General features: G+C 31.2%; 2 pseudogenes; one reads left to right on the forward strand and one right to left on the reverse strand.

Annotated features, from left to right (window-relative positions):
- Positions 1–9,773: 9,773 nt before the first annotated feature.
- Positions 9,774–10,243, reverse strand: LOC120133412 (annotated as a pseudogene).
- Positions 10,244–13,624: 3,381 nt separating this feature from the next.
- Positions 13,625–15,469, forward strand: LOC120133419 (annotated as a pseudogene).
- The last annotated feature ends 179 nt before the right edge of the window (positions 15,470–15,648 follow it).

Genomic DNA, 15,648 nt, shown 5'->3' on the forward strand with positions numbered 1-15,648 from the left:
CAATTCTGTAACTCATGCCTTTGGTCTCTGTTTCTTGTTTGGAGAATGCATTTATAAATAGAACCTTTGTAGCATTTTCAAATCATCCAGCAAACATTTCTTCTTTGCTCTCAAAGCTTTACTCTATTTCTACAAACATTTATCCTTATCTCGAAATTCTCATGGTGAAGAGAAATACCACCTTTGTCCACTCTAAACTCTTGATTGTACGAGTTTTTGGAGAACCGTGTTAACCTCAGGGGGCATTCAACCATTGTTACGATTAAATTCATCGGGCCAAATTAGCTTCTAAGGTAGTGGATCATCACATCACGATTTATTTTTATTTATTTATACTTCTAGTTTGTGCTAACGACTATGTTTTGTAATTACTATTTCCAACAATTTAGAAGCTAATTATCGATACTACAAAACAATGTTGAATCCTTTGAGCAAGCTTGTATCGGACGTTTCCAAGCTTGATGTACTTAACGGATCAAACTACCGTTGATGGTCCCAACGCATCATCTCTTTTTGAGCTACATGATATCGACTACGTGCTACTTAAGCCACAACCTCAACTCATTCCATTGTCCTTGGTTGTTGCTTTCAATGTCGTTGGTGGTGATTCCATTCCCACTCCCACAATTCAAGTTCTTAGCCTGCAGATACTCCCACCCAGGCGTCCTTGGAAAATACAATAAATACAACAAAATTGTTCGAGGCTTCTCCTGATCATTATCAAACAAATTGTTTGATATGTTTCTCAAGGAAAAAAGCGCAAAGGCGATCTAGAACACCTTGGAAAAGAAGTATGGAGCTGACAACACTAGCATGAAGAAATATATCGTTGGTGAATGGCTAAAGTTCCAGATGACGGATGGCAAACCTATCATGGATCAAGTCCATGACTACGAGAAGCTGGTGGCTGACATACTCAGTGAAGGGATACAAATGTACAAAATTTTACAAGCCATTTCTTATCGAAGCTACCAAAGTCTTGGTCTGACTACTGTAATTCTTTGAAACACAAAAAAAGTGACATTCCTATAGAAAATTTAGTGGGACATATGAAGAAAAGGCTATCTCTTAAGAATAAGATTTCAAACCCATCCGTTAATTTTTATTTTAAAGGCTAACCTTGTGGAATCTATATCAGAATCGAGGGAACCAAAAGGAAAAGCCCAGACCACGTAATGGGGTTAACTTCAAGAAATCGAGAAAAGACAAAGCGCAAAGAAAGCCTGTTAATTGCTACATGTGCGGACGAGTCAAACACAAAGCCTACCAGCTTCAACAACACCATGACCTTCAGAATGAAAATCGACTACAACTGAATATTTCCGAGAACACGGACGAGATCATTGTTGTGGTGATTTCTGAAGTCAACCTGATAGAGAACAACGTTGAATGGGTTGTGGACACCAGAGCATCAAGGCATTTCTGCACCAATTGAGAGATGTTCACCTAATTCAAAAGCATGACTAAAGGTGAAAAAGTCTACATGAGTAACTCTAACAAGTCTGATGTACTAGGTAAAGGGGTTAACTTCAAGAAATCGAGAAAAGACAAAGCGCAAAGCAAGCCTGTCAATTGCTACATGTGCGGACGAGTCGAACACAAAGCCTACCAGCTTCAACAACACCATGACCTTCAGAATGAAAATCGACTACAACTGAATATTTCCGAGAACACGGACGAGATAATTGTTGTGGTGATTTCTGAAGTCAACTTGATAGAGAACAACGTTGAATGGGTTGTGGACACCAGAGCATCAAGGAATTTCTGCACCAATTGAGAGATATTCACCTAATTCAAAAGCATGACTAAAGGTGAAAAAGTCTACATGAGTAACTCTAACAAGTCTGATGTACTAGGTAAAGGAAAGGTTTAACTTAAATTGGCCTCCGGTAAAACCATTTCTTTAAATAATGTTCTTTATGTATTTGCCTAGTGTAGAAATTCAATAAGTGGTGGGTTACTAAATAAGGAAAGCGTTAAACTAGTATTCGAAGCATCTAAACTAGTACTCTCTGGAAATAACGATTATGTGGGAAAAAGGATATTTAAATGGAAGTTTGTTTTTGTAGAAACTATGTTTAATGGAAATAATAACACCACAACTTTTACTTACATGGTTGAATCTTTAGATATGTGACATGCTAGATTAGGACAAGTGAATATTGATTCTTTAAAGAAACTCGTAAAAATGAATCTACTGCCTAATCTAGAAGAGAATAACTCTAACAAATGTGAAATTTGTGTAGAAGTCAAGCATGCTATACCTCTTTTTAAATCTGTCACTTAACGAAAAACTAAACTTTTAGATTTAGTTCACACTAATTTAGCAAATTTCAAAATTTGTGACAGTAAAGGAGGAAAACATTATTATATAACCTTTGTATATGAATACTCTAGATATACAAAGGTTTATCTTCCAAGAACAAAATAAGAAGCATAAAGTTATTTTTTACTTTATAAAGCAAAAGTAGAAAATCAATTTGATAAGCGAACATAATGACTTAAATCTGATAGTGGTGAATGAATATGTCTCTGATTTTTTTTAAAGAGCCTTTGTATATGAATACTCTAGATATACAAAGGTTTATCTTCCAAGAACAAAATAAGAAGCATAAAGTTATTTTTTACTTTATAAAGCAAAAGTAGAAAATCAATTTGATAAGCGAACATAATGACTTAAATCTGATAGTGGTGATGAATATGTCTCTGATTTTTTTTAAAGAGGTTTGTGAAAAGAATGACATAATACATGAATACTTCGTACCTTATTTTCCTTAAAAAATGGTATAGTTGGAAGGAAAAATTAAACTTTAAAAGACACGATGAATGTTTCATTAATAAGTTCAGGATTATATGATAACGTGTGAGGGAAACCATCCTTTCGACTAATCATTTGTTAAATCGTGTACCTAATAAGAAATTGGATTGCACCCTATATGATTTGTGGAAATGATATTATTTGAATCTACAATACCTAAAAGTGTGGAGGTTTCTTGCCAAAGTAGGATTGCCTGCTTTTAAGAAAACCACTATCAGTCCTAAAACCATTGACGTTGTATTTATTGGTTATGCTATAAATAGTGTTACCGATAAATTTATGTCTTTGAATGATTTTTTAATTTGTGAATCTAGATGTAATACCCCAAAAATTTAGACAATGACCAAAATGAAAATTTGGAAAGTTTGGTGGTCAAAGTAGAAATTTTGGGAAAAAGTTTAGGGAATTAAGTGATAATTTCCTAAAAAGAATTTTATTCCATAAATAGATGGTTTACTCTTGAGAGTGGAGCTTTATAGAAATCATATTTTTGGAATTGGAATTTTAGTAAAGAAAACTAGAAAGGGTTAAAGCCGGTAAGGAAATCGATATTTCAGATCGAATTGGAATGTTACAAAAATTTGAAGGATGTTATAAAATGTTTGGAATATTATTTTAATATTTTGGATCAGAGAAATTTTGTTTGGAATTGTGCAATTTTTCAGATTTAATCGAAACAGTGGAATTTAGTGACTAAAACACAAGATTTAAAAATTCAAGGTGAATTTCGAAAATAAAAGTCAAAATAATTCATGTTTGACTTTGTAATATGATAATGATCAGATGGCTTGGTTTTATGGTGATTATGGAGATTCATTAAGGGCAAAAATGGAAATTCTTATGGAATGGAATAAAAAATTCCATTATGATATTATATTAAGCATGTGATAGATATAATTAATATTAGAATAACAATATTGGGGGAACATTTCAGCTTCTTCTTCCTCCAAGGGCCAACACTTTCAAGCAAGAAAGGTAAGCATTTTTAGTTTGAATTTTGAATCTATTTCTTGAGAATTAGAGTCGATGTGGTTAGGAAAAATGTTCTACGTTCAATTCTCTACATTTTGACATGAATATTACTAGGGTTTCATGTTCAAGTTCATCTTGAGTTGATGAAGGGGATTTTGATTCTTGTGTTTTATGAGTTTTTTAGAGTTAAGTGATTTTAAAGAATTGATTGTAAGAATTGATGAAGAACCTAAGAATGAAGTTAAAGAAAAGAGTTTGGATTTTGAATATGACAGTAGGTTCGAAAATTCACCAGAACTTATATAACAATAATTTGGAGTTTATTTTTATATATTGTGTTCATATATCGATCTAGTTTTGTTTAAAATAAACGGGGATCAATTTCAAGGTGTGTAAAAAAAGATATGAGTTTTTAACCAAGGAAATGTCAGAAAAATCGGATAGTAGATTCTGCAAAACAGATTCTGTTGGTCAACTTTGAAAATTCACCATAAATTGTATAGAATGAATTAAAAGTATTTCTTTATATGAATATATTTGTATTCGAGTCTAGTTTTCAATGGAAGAAATGGAATTAAATTCCAGTGTGTATATCAGTACATAATATTGATTCTTTAAAGATAGTACAAGTTTTTAGAATATGTAAATTTTAGAAAGTTTGGTGAGTGTAATACAAATTTTGAATTATTGGGAGTGTTATTGTAATTATGCCTTTGTGTACTTGGTTGTTAATAATTTCAATACTTGAATTTTTGTATTGAAATTCTAAGTGATAAAATGGTGAAGGACCATTTTGTGTATATTGGAAAAGTTGATTCCAATGTTAAAGGAATTATTAAGATATAAGTATTTTGATAGATAATGAGTTTCAAATATATTATGGAGTTATTATGGGATATGTTTATGTTAGTACAATACTAACATATGTATTGTTATGAAATTTGTGATTTATACAGATTATGATTGATTTGCAAGTGAAGCAAGTCAAGTGTAACAAGAGTTTAATATGGACAATAGTGAGGCACAAATTTGGAAAATTATAAAGTGTCAAGGTGAGTGCAATACATGCATGACATTATACATGGATGTTTTATACATCATCAGGAAGACTTACGATAAGTCGACCTTGTTTATGTTGACTTGATATTTATGTCATTTACCATATATTTGACATATTTTAAAAATGTCAAAGGTTGAAAATATAATGCATTGATTATGAAAATTGTGATATTTTACCATGTATATTATTTCGGGTATGAACTATCCAATGTTAAATTATGATAATATACTTTGCCATGGATGGATCAAATAAAATAGACTGTATGCCCAAGTCAGTTATTGAGGGACAGGGTATAGTTGGCATGCCATAGAGTCCAGCAACAGACTGCATACGGGATACACCAAAGGATACCTAGTGTATATGGTGGGTACGACCTTATGTGCCATACGGGACTGTACTTAAGGATACCTAGTACAAATGGTGGACACGACCTTATGTGTCATACAGATTATGGTGGACACGACCTTATGTGTCATACGGATTAGTACTACGGTGCTTATATTTGACTCGTGTACCCAGGGTCCTCAGGGTTGTATATTGGGCTATTGTCTATGGTATATGGTTATGGAATAATGACAAGTGTATTGGTAAAATAAGCTTACGAGCTTATGAAACAAATGGTAAGATAAGCTTACGAGCTTATGGGATAAATGGTAAGTATTTTGATAAAATAAGCTTACGAGCTTATGGTTAATAAATGGTAAAATATTGAATATGCAAATAAAATGATTTTAAGGCATTTTGAATTTGACATTGAAAATTATGCATGAATTGTATTGCACTGTTAAATGTTTTAACTGCCTCACTAAGTTTATACTTAGCGTGTGATGATTTTCACGCGTAGGTAAAAAGCCAATAGTGGATTAAAGAGTTCAAAGTGACATCAAGCATCGAGAGGTATATTTCAATATCAGTAAGACATCCTACGATGGAATTTGATTTTAGATAGTGGCATGCAATTTGAAAATGTTCAATTTATTTGTTGAATAAATTTTGGAAATTTTTATAGTGATGAAAGGTTAATTTTTATGAATTTATATGTATTTTCGGAAGTTACTGTAGCATGAACAATAACCACGTTTTAGCAAAATTTTCCAGAATGTAAAAGGGGAACCAATTCCCCCCAACAGGGAACCGATTCCCCCATTGTTCACGGGTACTGTTCACTATTCATAAAAAAATCTTTTGAATTAAATTTGTACAACGAAACATGATTTATATGATACAATATTTTTATAATATCATTTACCATTTTAAGAAAATAAATTTTAAATCGTTTTTAAATTGTAAAATGGTTTTAGAAATTTGGATAACATTTATAATATGTATATGTATAATTATATGGATTATGGGTGTTACACTAGAGATGTTATTTTCTTTGAAAATATTTTTCCTCTTAAGAAAACTAGCTTTAAGGTTGATACACAAACATAAAACTCTATTTCAACTTCTTCTAATATACCTAGGGAGACTCTAGATGAAGACATGGAGCCTAGAATGAGTAAAAGACAAAGAGTAGCAACTATCTTTGGGACATATTTTATAATGTCCTTTATTATTGAAGTTAGTGACTTAAACTTAATTTCTGATCCTATAACTTAAACTTTTCTACTAGATGAAGATCCTAAAACTTACAAAGAAGCTATAAGATCAATTGATGCTAGTTTCTAGAGAAATGCAATTAATTAAGAACTAGAATAAATAATATCTAATCACTCCTGAGAATTAGTTGACTTGCCTAAGGGATTTAGATCTATCAGTAACAAATGGGATTTCAGGAAAAACTTAGACTATATGATTTAATCCAGAGATATAATGCAATACTAGTAGTGAAAGAGTTCAGTAAGAAATTTGGCATTGATTTCTTTAATACCTACTCTCCCGTGACTAACATCTCAACTATTCATACTTTGTTTGTGTTAGTCTCTATTCACATATTACAAGTACATCAAATGGATGTAAAGATTGCTTTCTTGAATAGAGATCTAGACGAGAAGATCTACATGGAGTAACCACTAGGTTTTGAGGCTTCCGGCATGAAGGACAAAGTGTGTAGACTAAAAAATCACTCTATGACCTTAAGCAAGCTCTTAAGCAATGGTACGGGAACTTTCATAAAATTATTCTTAGTTTCAGGATTATTGTTAATTGAGCTGATGCATGAGTTTATTAACAAAATGATTGGTTCTGATTGTGTGATTATTAGTTCATATGTGGATGATATGTTAATTTTCAGTTTGAGCCTATTGACAATACCAAAAATTTCTTGTCTACCAAATTTGAAATGAATGATTTGGGAGAGGTAAATGTTATCTTAGGAGTCAAAGTTATTAAAACTGATAAAGGTTTTTCTTTAAATCAAATGCAATATATTGAGAAAATATTGAAGAAATTTGACAGTTTTGACGTTATCCCCTTATGACTCTAGCATACATTTCTGTAAGAATAAAGGAAATAGTGTTTCTCAAAAGGAATGTAAAAAAGTAATTGGTAGCCTCATGTTCTTAATGAACTATACTCGGTCATACATTGCCTATGTTGTTAATAAACTTGGTAAATATACCCACAATCCTAGTAATGAGTGTTGGATTGCTCTTAAACGCTTACTGAAATACCTTAGAGGTACAATGGATTGGAAGATTGAGTTTGTTGGCTATCTTGCAGTCCTAGAGGGTTATTGTGATGCTAATTAGGTTATCGATGAAGATGAAGTAAGCTCAACGAGTGGGTATGTCTTTACACTAGGTGAATCAATGATCTCGTGGAAATATATAAATCAAACGTGCATTGCTCGTTCTACGATGGAGTCAGAATTCATTGATGTTGACCTAGCTGGGTAAGAAGCCGAATGGCTCAATAATTTATTCGTAGAGGAAAATTGACTCCTCCAATGTCCTTGTTGTGGGATTCTCAAGTGGAAATACGTGTGGCTCATAACCAAGCTTACAATGGTAAGAAAAGACACATTAATATAAGAAATGAATCGATTATACATCTAATAAGGAATGGAGTACTATATTTAGAGTATGTGAAATAGGAGAGGAACCTTGCTGATATGTTAACCAAAGGGTTAAGTTGGAAATTGGTTCAATACTCGTTGAGAGGGATGGGTTTAAAGCCCATTGGTTAAGGAATTCATGGTGGACACCTAGCTTAGTTATCTAAGTTCAATATGGTAAACGAAACCATGGAAAGACTCATAGTGTACATAATCCCTTATCCCTATGACGCATAATGTATATACACAATGTTGAGTTGTTTTGCTCTTAATAAATTCATAGCCCAAAATTTGGGTGGTCTTAGTGAGAAAGATTTGATGAATTTATCGATTTTGGTTGAATATCTGCTCTTAATAAGTTCATAACCCAGTGATGAGTTGGTGATTCTATCGTGAATGATCAAATGAACTTACTGTTAAAAAGGTGAGCTTTTTAAACTCTTAATGAATTCAATCCCAAAAGTTTGTGTGATCCTATTTGAGAAGGACTTAATGAATTTACTCTTTAAAGAGGTTGAATATTTATTCTTAGTAATTTTTTACTCATAGTTTGGGTGGTTCATTTAAAGTGAACTAGAAAAAAATTCCCTTATTTATTTTAAAGGATGAGCTGTTGTAAAAGCTCTTAATTATTTAATAGCTCATATTTGAGTGGTTTATGTTAAGATAAACTTGATGAAATAACCTACGTACGGGAGAAGGATGAGTCACCTTCTATGAAAAACATTGGGTTGTATTCCTAATACACTAACCAGAACCCCGAGGTTGTGTAGGTTATATATATATATATATATATATATATAATATTGTTGATTTATCGCAAATTTTGGTGGATGGATGAGGTTAGTCGCGTGTCATGAGTTCACCCATATCTTAAAAAGTTCAAGACTTGCTCACTTAGTTAAGAGAAGAATTACTCATTATCACTATGCACTTGTTCACTAGTGCTCAGGCAACTAGTCTAACTATTGCTCTTCACGTGTTTTAATTTTTTTCAAAAGGATATTTCTTACGCGTTATTAGGGGAATGTTAGTTATGCTATAAAAACCAAAAAAGGATTTTATCCCACATTCGATAGGAATATACCTTTGGGAATGTATTTAAAGTGACACCCTTTCCCCTTCATATTGAATATGGCTAGATAACTCTCTCACACGTGTGTGCCGCAGTCGGGTCGTGGTCGTGTCTTCGACACGTACCACGCGCGTAATTTATTTTTGGAGAAAACTCGTAAGAATTTCTTTAAGAAAAATATTTTCAAGAAAACTAAAATGAAATTTATGATACTGTATTTATAGACACATTTTCTCATGTGTGAAAACAAATATTTTCTCTGAATCGGAATTTAACAACTATTACAATTTGTTTCTCCTGTGTATTTTGACTATGAACCTATACTATTTTTCGTCTAAGTTTGTAGCTGGCAACCTTTTAATTTGTAACTGTTACAGTCATTCATGCACAGATTTATTGTTGTAATATTACAGCTAATAAATCAATTCCAACTCATGTCTCTGTTTCTTGTCCGGAGAATGCACCTATAAATACATAACCTTTGTAGCATTTTCAAATCATCTAGTAAACATTTCTTCTCTGCTCTAAAAGCTTTTCTCCTTTTCTATAAACATTTTTTTTCATATTTCGAAATTCTCAATGGTGAAGAGCAATACCTCTTTTGTCCACTCTAAAGTCTCGAGTGCACGAGTTTTTGAAGAACTGTGTTAACCTCATGGGATATTCGATCATTATTAGGATTACACTGATCGGACCAATTTAACTTTTAAGGAAGTGGATCATCACGGCACGATTTTATTGTTATGATTTATTTTATTTATTTATACTTCCAATTAGTGCGAACGACTAGTGTTTTGTAGCTACTATTTCCAACAGTCGGAACGCAGTTTGGATTGAAATATGCAAATGGGCAAGCTTTCAAACCCATTTGCCATCCAAAAGAATGTTTTCACTCGTAAATTTACCGTGAATTATTGCTCGCTTTGCTCCGGTGTGCAGGTAATGTAATCCACGAGCTGCACCAGCATCGATGCACATCTCCAGCCTTTGGTTCCATAGAAGAGGATCATATCCGGAACCATATAGACGATTAGATAGTTTCCCCTTTGTCAAGAATTCGTAAACAATTATCATCTCGCCCTTATCAAGCAAAACCCTATAAGAACCAGATGTCGGTGGTGCAGTTGGCAGAGCATCAGCAGTTCAGTTCGGAACCTGCACCTGGTTCGGAATCTGATTTCAAGCGTTTGACAGCAACAACCATGTTCCCATAACTGAAAACCCTTTGTAAACACTTCCAAAACCACCATCACCGATAATCAAATCTCGACGGAAGTTGGCTTTGATGTGGGACAAAGAAAATTGGTTGTGTATTTCTTCGGGAAGAGCCACTGAATTTCGCAATCTAGTCACCCCTCCCTTAGTTTTGGTTTTTATTACTACTTTTTCCTTTCTTGAACACACTGAGGACACTTGAGAGAAAACGTGGAGGATCTCATCTCCCACATGTTGGACGCTGACATGCATTGTGCAAAAACCTCGGAGTTGGTTGGGATTTGTGGTGTTGATCTCATCGATAAATGGTGCTTGATCTGATCTTTGATTGGGTCATTTCTGTAGTGTGAAACGTTTCCGGTTCAAATTAGGTACGAGTCATTTGTAGGTAATATTTTTACTTGATAAGTTTTGATTTGATTTTATAAGATTAATTTTTAAATAAATTAAAGGTGGGATTAAGTTGAAATTTTTTTAAGATAGGATCACTTGAGAATGAAAATATCCAATAAAACTCAAATTTGAAAAAATGTAATTATTCCTTATATATTTAAAAATAATTGTAATAATATTTATTCTCTAAATTTTTATAATTAGATTCTTATTTATCAAATAAAAATAAATATGTATATATGTGCAGATTTTATCTAATAATATATGTCAGGTTTTTGAGTTAAGTGTAAACTTCCTAAACTCAAATCAAATCAAAATTTAAATAAAATATTTTTTTTTCAATATCACCCCTCACCCCCATTAATTAATGGTGAAGTGAATAAAAACAAGAGTCTATTTGATTATAAAAAATATTTTTTATTTTCATTTTTTTATTTTGTTTTTAGAAAATAATTTTTATTTTTAATTTTTTAAAAATTATAAAATGTGTTTGATTAATATAAATGAAAAATTGAATCCAAAATTAAAATAGTACAAATATATTATGTATATAATTTTTTAAAATAGAAATAAAAAATAGTTATTAAATAATTAAATTAAACTAGAATTATTAAAAAAATCATTACACAAATTTAACATGTGAGTTATGCAAATATAAAAAATAAAGTTGATTAGAAATTCCTTAAATAATTATTTTAGTTTATAATAAGAATATAATCTTAATAAATATTAGAAATCAATTAAATTAAAAAAAACAAAAATATTTTTTATAAACAAGCGTACACAAAAATGTCATTAACATAAAAAATATGTTTGGTGGTAAATTGAGACCCTCAAATTTTTGGAAAAACTAATTAGAGAAGTGCTTGAACGTTTTTTTGCACCAAATACAATCCTTAAACTTAGAGAAAAAATTAATCCACCATTTGAACAATAGAATAAACGTTGATCGTCACAATATTTACATGACAATTTACAAACTTACATGATAATTTATAATATTAATGTGACAGTTTATAATATTGTTGTGGCGGTACTCGATGGATGATGATGTGATAAATTGACTTAATTGATTATTTTAGAAAGTTTAATGACTTATTTAATTTTTTAAAAAACAAAAATGTACTTAAATTAAAATATAAAATAACCAAAATTAAGATATTCAATATAATAAATAAACGTATTAAAAAATAAATTATTTAAAAAAAGTTAAGGAAAATATTGAGTGTAAAAAAAGTTCAGGGATAATATTGATTTTTATAAAAATTTGAGGGTTCAGATACTATTAAAAAATTATTGTTAGAATGATTTAAATGTTTGAGTTAATTTAAAAGTCTAGATATCATGTTTTGTTAATTTTCAAAATAATTTTAATGAAAGTACTAAAATCACTTTTTTGTGTTTTCATATTTTTACTTATTTTTTTGTAGAAATTATTTTCCAACTTTATAACTAAACGTATTTTTTAATGTGTTTTCTATTTTCTAAGAAAATAAAAATAAAAATAACTTATATTTTCTCAAACCAAACCAACCCTTATATGTTCTCACATTTAAGATCCCGTTTGAAGTGACTTTCTAAAATAACTTTTAGGTAAAAAGTTTGTTTCAACTAAAAAATCAACGTTAAACGAGTAAAAAATAAAAAAATAATTACGGTAAAAACGATGGTTTCAAACCAACATCAAAAGCTAGTATTTCTAACTCTTTCAGTTTCAATTTTGCATTTGGAATTAAATTATAATTTTACCCTTACTAATATTTGGGCTCTACTGAATTATGTATTTACATTTTATTTTACTAATTTAATACTAACATTCTTAAAAAAACAATTTATTACTTAATAATTTATTTTAATTACTTATATTTTTTAATATTTTTTGTCAATACAAGTATTTAAATTATTATTTCATAATAATTTTATGTTCACATGTTAAAAGTATTGATAAAGTATTTTTCAATAAAATATTTCATATATAAATTTTTATTAATGAGTTATATTAAAATATTTTTCTATATTTATTATATTTAAATTTATATATTTTATATATCATTGTATTAATAAGTGTAAATATAATTTAAATGTTATATTTTTTAATTTACATCATAATGTCTATAATGAACATTTTATCTTTTCAAACTTATTTTTTTAACAACAATCTCAAACAATTAAATTTTAAATTGTACGTTTGTGTAATATTTTTAAAAATTTATTTCTACAACACTTTTAAAAGTCATTTTCAAAAGTTGAGCCAAACTGGCCCTAAATAAGTTCAATTCTCAATATTTTTTTCTTTAACACAATTCTCAACACTTACTTAAAAATTATAATATTTATCTATTTAATCAAAGAATAATAAATTAATACTTTTTATATATAATTGATCTATATAACATAATTTCAAAAAAAATATTTTATTTATATAGATAAATTATTGTAAATATTTTTCAAAGCATGCTTATGTATAAAATCATATTAATATAATATTGAATTTAATATTATATTATATTAAATGATTTCATAGATATTTATTTTATCTAAAAATATTATGGCAAACTATTCATATAACTACTCTCAATTTTAAAATTTTATTAATCAGATTATTTAATTATTTAAGTGTGTCAATCAAATAATTTATCGTTAACTGTTATAGTTAACAAAATTAATATAATTATATATTTAATATTTAATCTTTAATATTTATATATTCTATAAATTTAGTTTAGTTTAATAAATTAACTCTTCGGAAGTTACATGTGTCACTTTGTGATACATCAACTATTTTATCGAACATTAACTACTGATGGCTTAAAACAATTAAGTAGTATAATTAAAAAATTAAAAGATGAATAATCAAAATAAAATTTGCATATAGTTAAGTGGTCTTGGTTGTAGTTTAGCCATAATTATATTAAATATCAGATTTTTTATTACAAAAAAGATCCAAGAGTTCTGGATCTATTCCTTTAACAATTAGCGATGGTTTTGCTTTCTATTTCAGACTCTCTTTTAAGTTTATTTCATTAAAAAAATGTTTGGATCCAATTTAATGAAAATTTTGGACTCTTTAAGTTTCCCTTTCTGAGTTATTTTTCATTACATTCTCAAGCTTTTTTTAGGGTTTCTATCAGACCCGACCGCCGTTTGAGGTTTGCATTTCCCTTGTAAGACTCTAAAACCTAAATGCCGTGCAGATGTGGAAGTCGTTCGACCCTTCGCGACGATTTGACGGACAACCTCGTCTGTGCCAATTGCTACTCCGTTCTCGATTTCGACAACTACGATGCTCAAATCGGCGGCATCAACGGTCCTACTGGCACCAACATCCACATCGGCTACGCAGGTACCGGTTCTCTCTACAGCTACAAAGACAAGAAACTCTTCGTAGCCAAAGACTTAATCCATGAATACACCACCAGTCTTAAAATATCTAATTCTGAATCCGAGGTGACTTCTATGATCGACGAGATCACCGATGGCGAATTCGGTGATGGCGATTGGTTTCATATTCTAATCGGTGCTTGTTCTTATGTTGTTATGAGGAGAGATAAGAAGTTTCTGCCCGCCGCTGAGGTGGCGGAGGTTGTTGGTTGCGATGTTTATGAATTAGGTAGGATGATTGCTCGTGTCGTTAAATTCATGAAATTGAGTTTGCCTGAGGTTAGTATCGCAGGTTTGTTTGAAAGAGAGTTGAATAATTATATGGATTTCAACGATGTGGATGAGAATAAGAAAGAGAGGATGAGGAAACAAGGGATTTTCTTGGCCAATTGTGCTGTCAAATGGTTTTTGACCACTGGAAGGAGGACCGTTGCCTGTTGTGGCAGCGGTGATGGCGTTTGTGGCGGAGTTGAATGGGGTGGACGGTTTTAAGATCGAGGATGTAGCGAAGAATGTTCGTGCCATGGTGTCTACTACTAAGTCGAGGTATAAGGAGCTCTTGGCGGCACTTGTCAAGGTTGCTCAAGTGTTGCCATGGGGGAAAGATATTACAGTGAAAAATGTGGTTAAGTATGCGCCATTTGTTATCCGATATATGGAGTTGAAGTCCATGGAAGTGCCTGGGGAAGGCGGTGAGGTGGTTGAGAATTTTGATATAGATGATGTGGTTCATGAGTGTTTGCAGAAAGTTGCTGCATATGGTGATGATGAGAACCTTTTTAATGGTAATTGGCGATATTTTGAGGGAGGGAATAGAAGTGGTCTTACCGAGTCATCTAATGATAACCACGGAGATAACCTTAAGCTTTCTCATGAATGCTTATCCTTGATTTATACAAGGTTTGTGAATGAGGTTGATGTTGATAATTTGGAAGGAAAACATGGAAAGAATCACAGGAGAGAAAGAGTAGAGGGGTCAAGCTTCATGCATACAAGGATTGGTGGAGTGGGAAATCCGAATTAAGTAAAAAGCTTCTTCTGGAGCAAATTTTGGAAAAAGAAGTTGGCTTGGATATGATGCCACCCTCTTACATTGCTGGTTGCAAGGCAATTGAAAGGAGAAGACAAAAGATAAATGCTGCTAAGGTGCGAATCAATAAGATAATGAATCCATCCTGTACCGTTTCAGATGGTTGTGACAATTTTAACTCTTCCGAAGTTGGCTGTGCTGGGAAAAAGAGAAAGAGAAGGCCAGGCAGTGAAATAGATTGGGAAGATTTCGTTATCGAAGCCCTCCTCCTGCATCGGGTTAAAGAAGAAGACATCGAGAAAGGGCATTATCGAGCTCTGTTAGGTTTGCATGTCTTTAACTCTGGGATGAGATGAGAGCTTTCAGTGCTTGAGGCATGCTTCTAAGAATATTGCATCATTGGACTGCTTGAAATTTTTTTGCAGATATTTTTGTTTAGATTATTTGTTTAAAAATTTTGCAGCAACATGAAAACTTTTTTGGTGCAGTACTTTTTGTAACGAAAATAGAAAGGAAATTTTGGGGAAGGTCTCGTATTTGAACTCTTACAGGAGGGAAGAAATCCCCTCACTTTTTTTCTTCTCATTTTTATCGTATTTTTTTACTTTTGTATGAGGAGATTTGGTATGCAGATTTTTCAATGTATTTGTTGTTTTGATTGCATTTACTGCACCCCATCTTATTCAAGCTCTCTTGCTAAGTTTCG

This window comes from Hibiscus syriacus, unplaced genomic scaffold, assembly GCF_006381635.1.
Source record: "Hibiscus syriacus cultivar Baekdansim isolate YM2019G1 unplaced genomic scaffold, ASM638163v2 tig00001732_pilon, whole genome shotgun sequence".
In the NCBI taxonomy this organism is placed as follows: Eukaryota; Viridiplantae; Streptophyta; class Magnoliopsida; order Malvales; family Malvaceae; genus Hibiscus; species Hibiscus syriacus.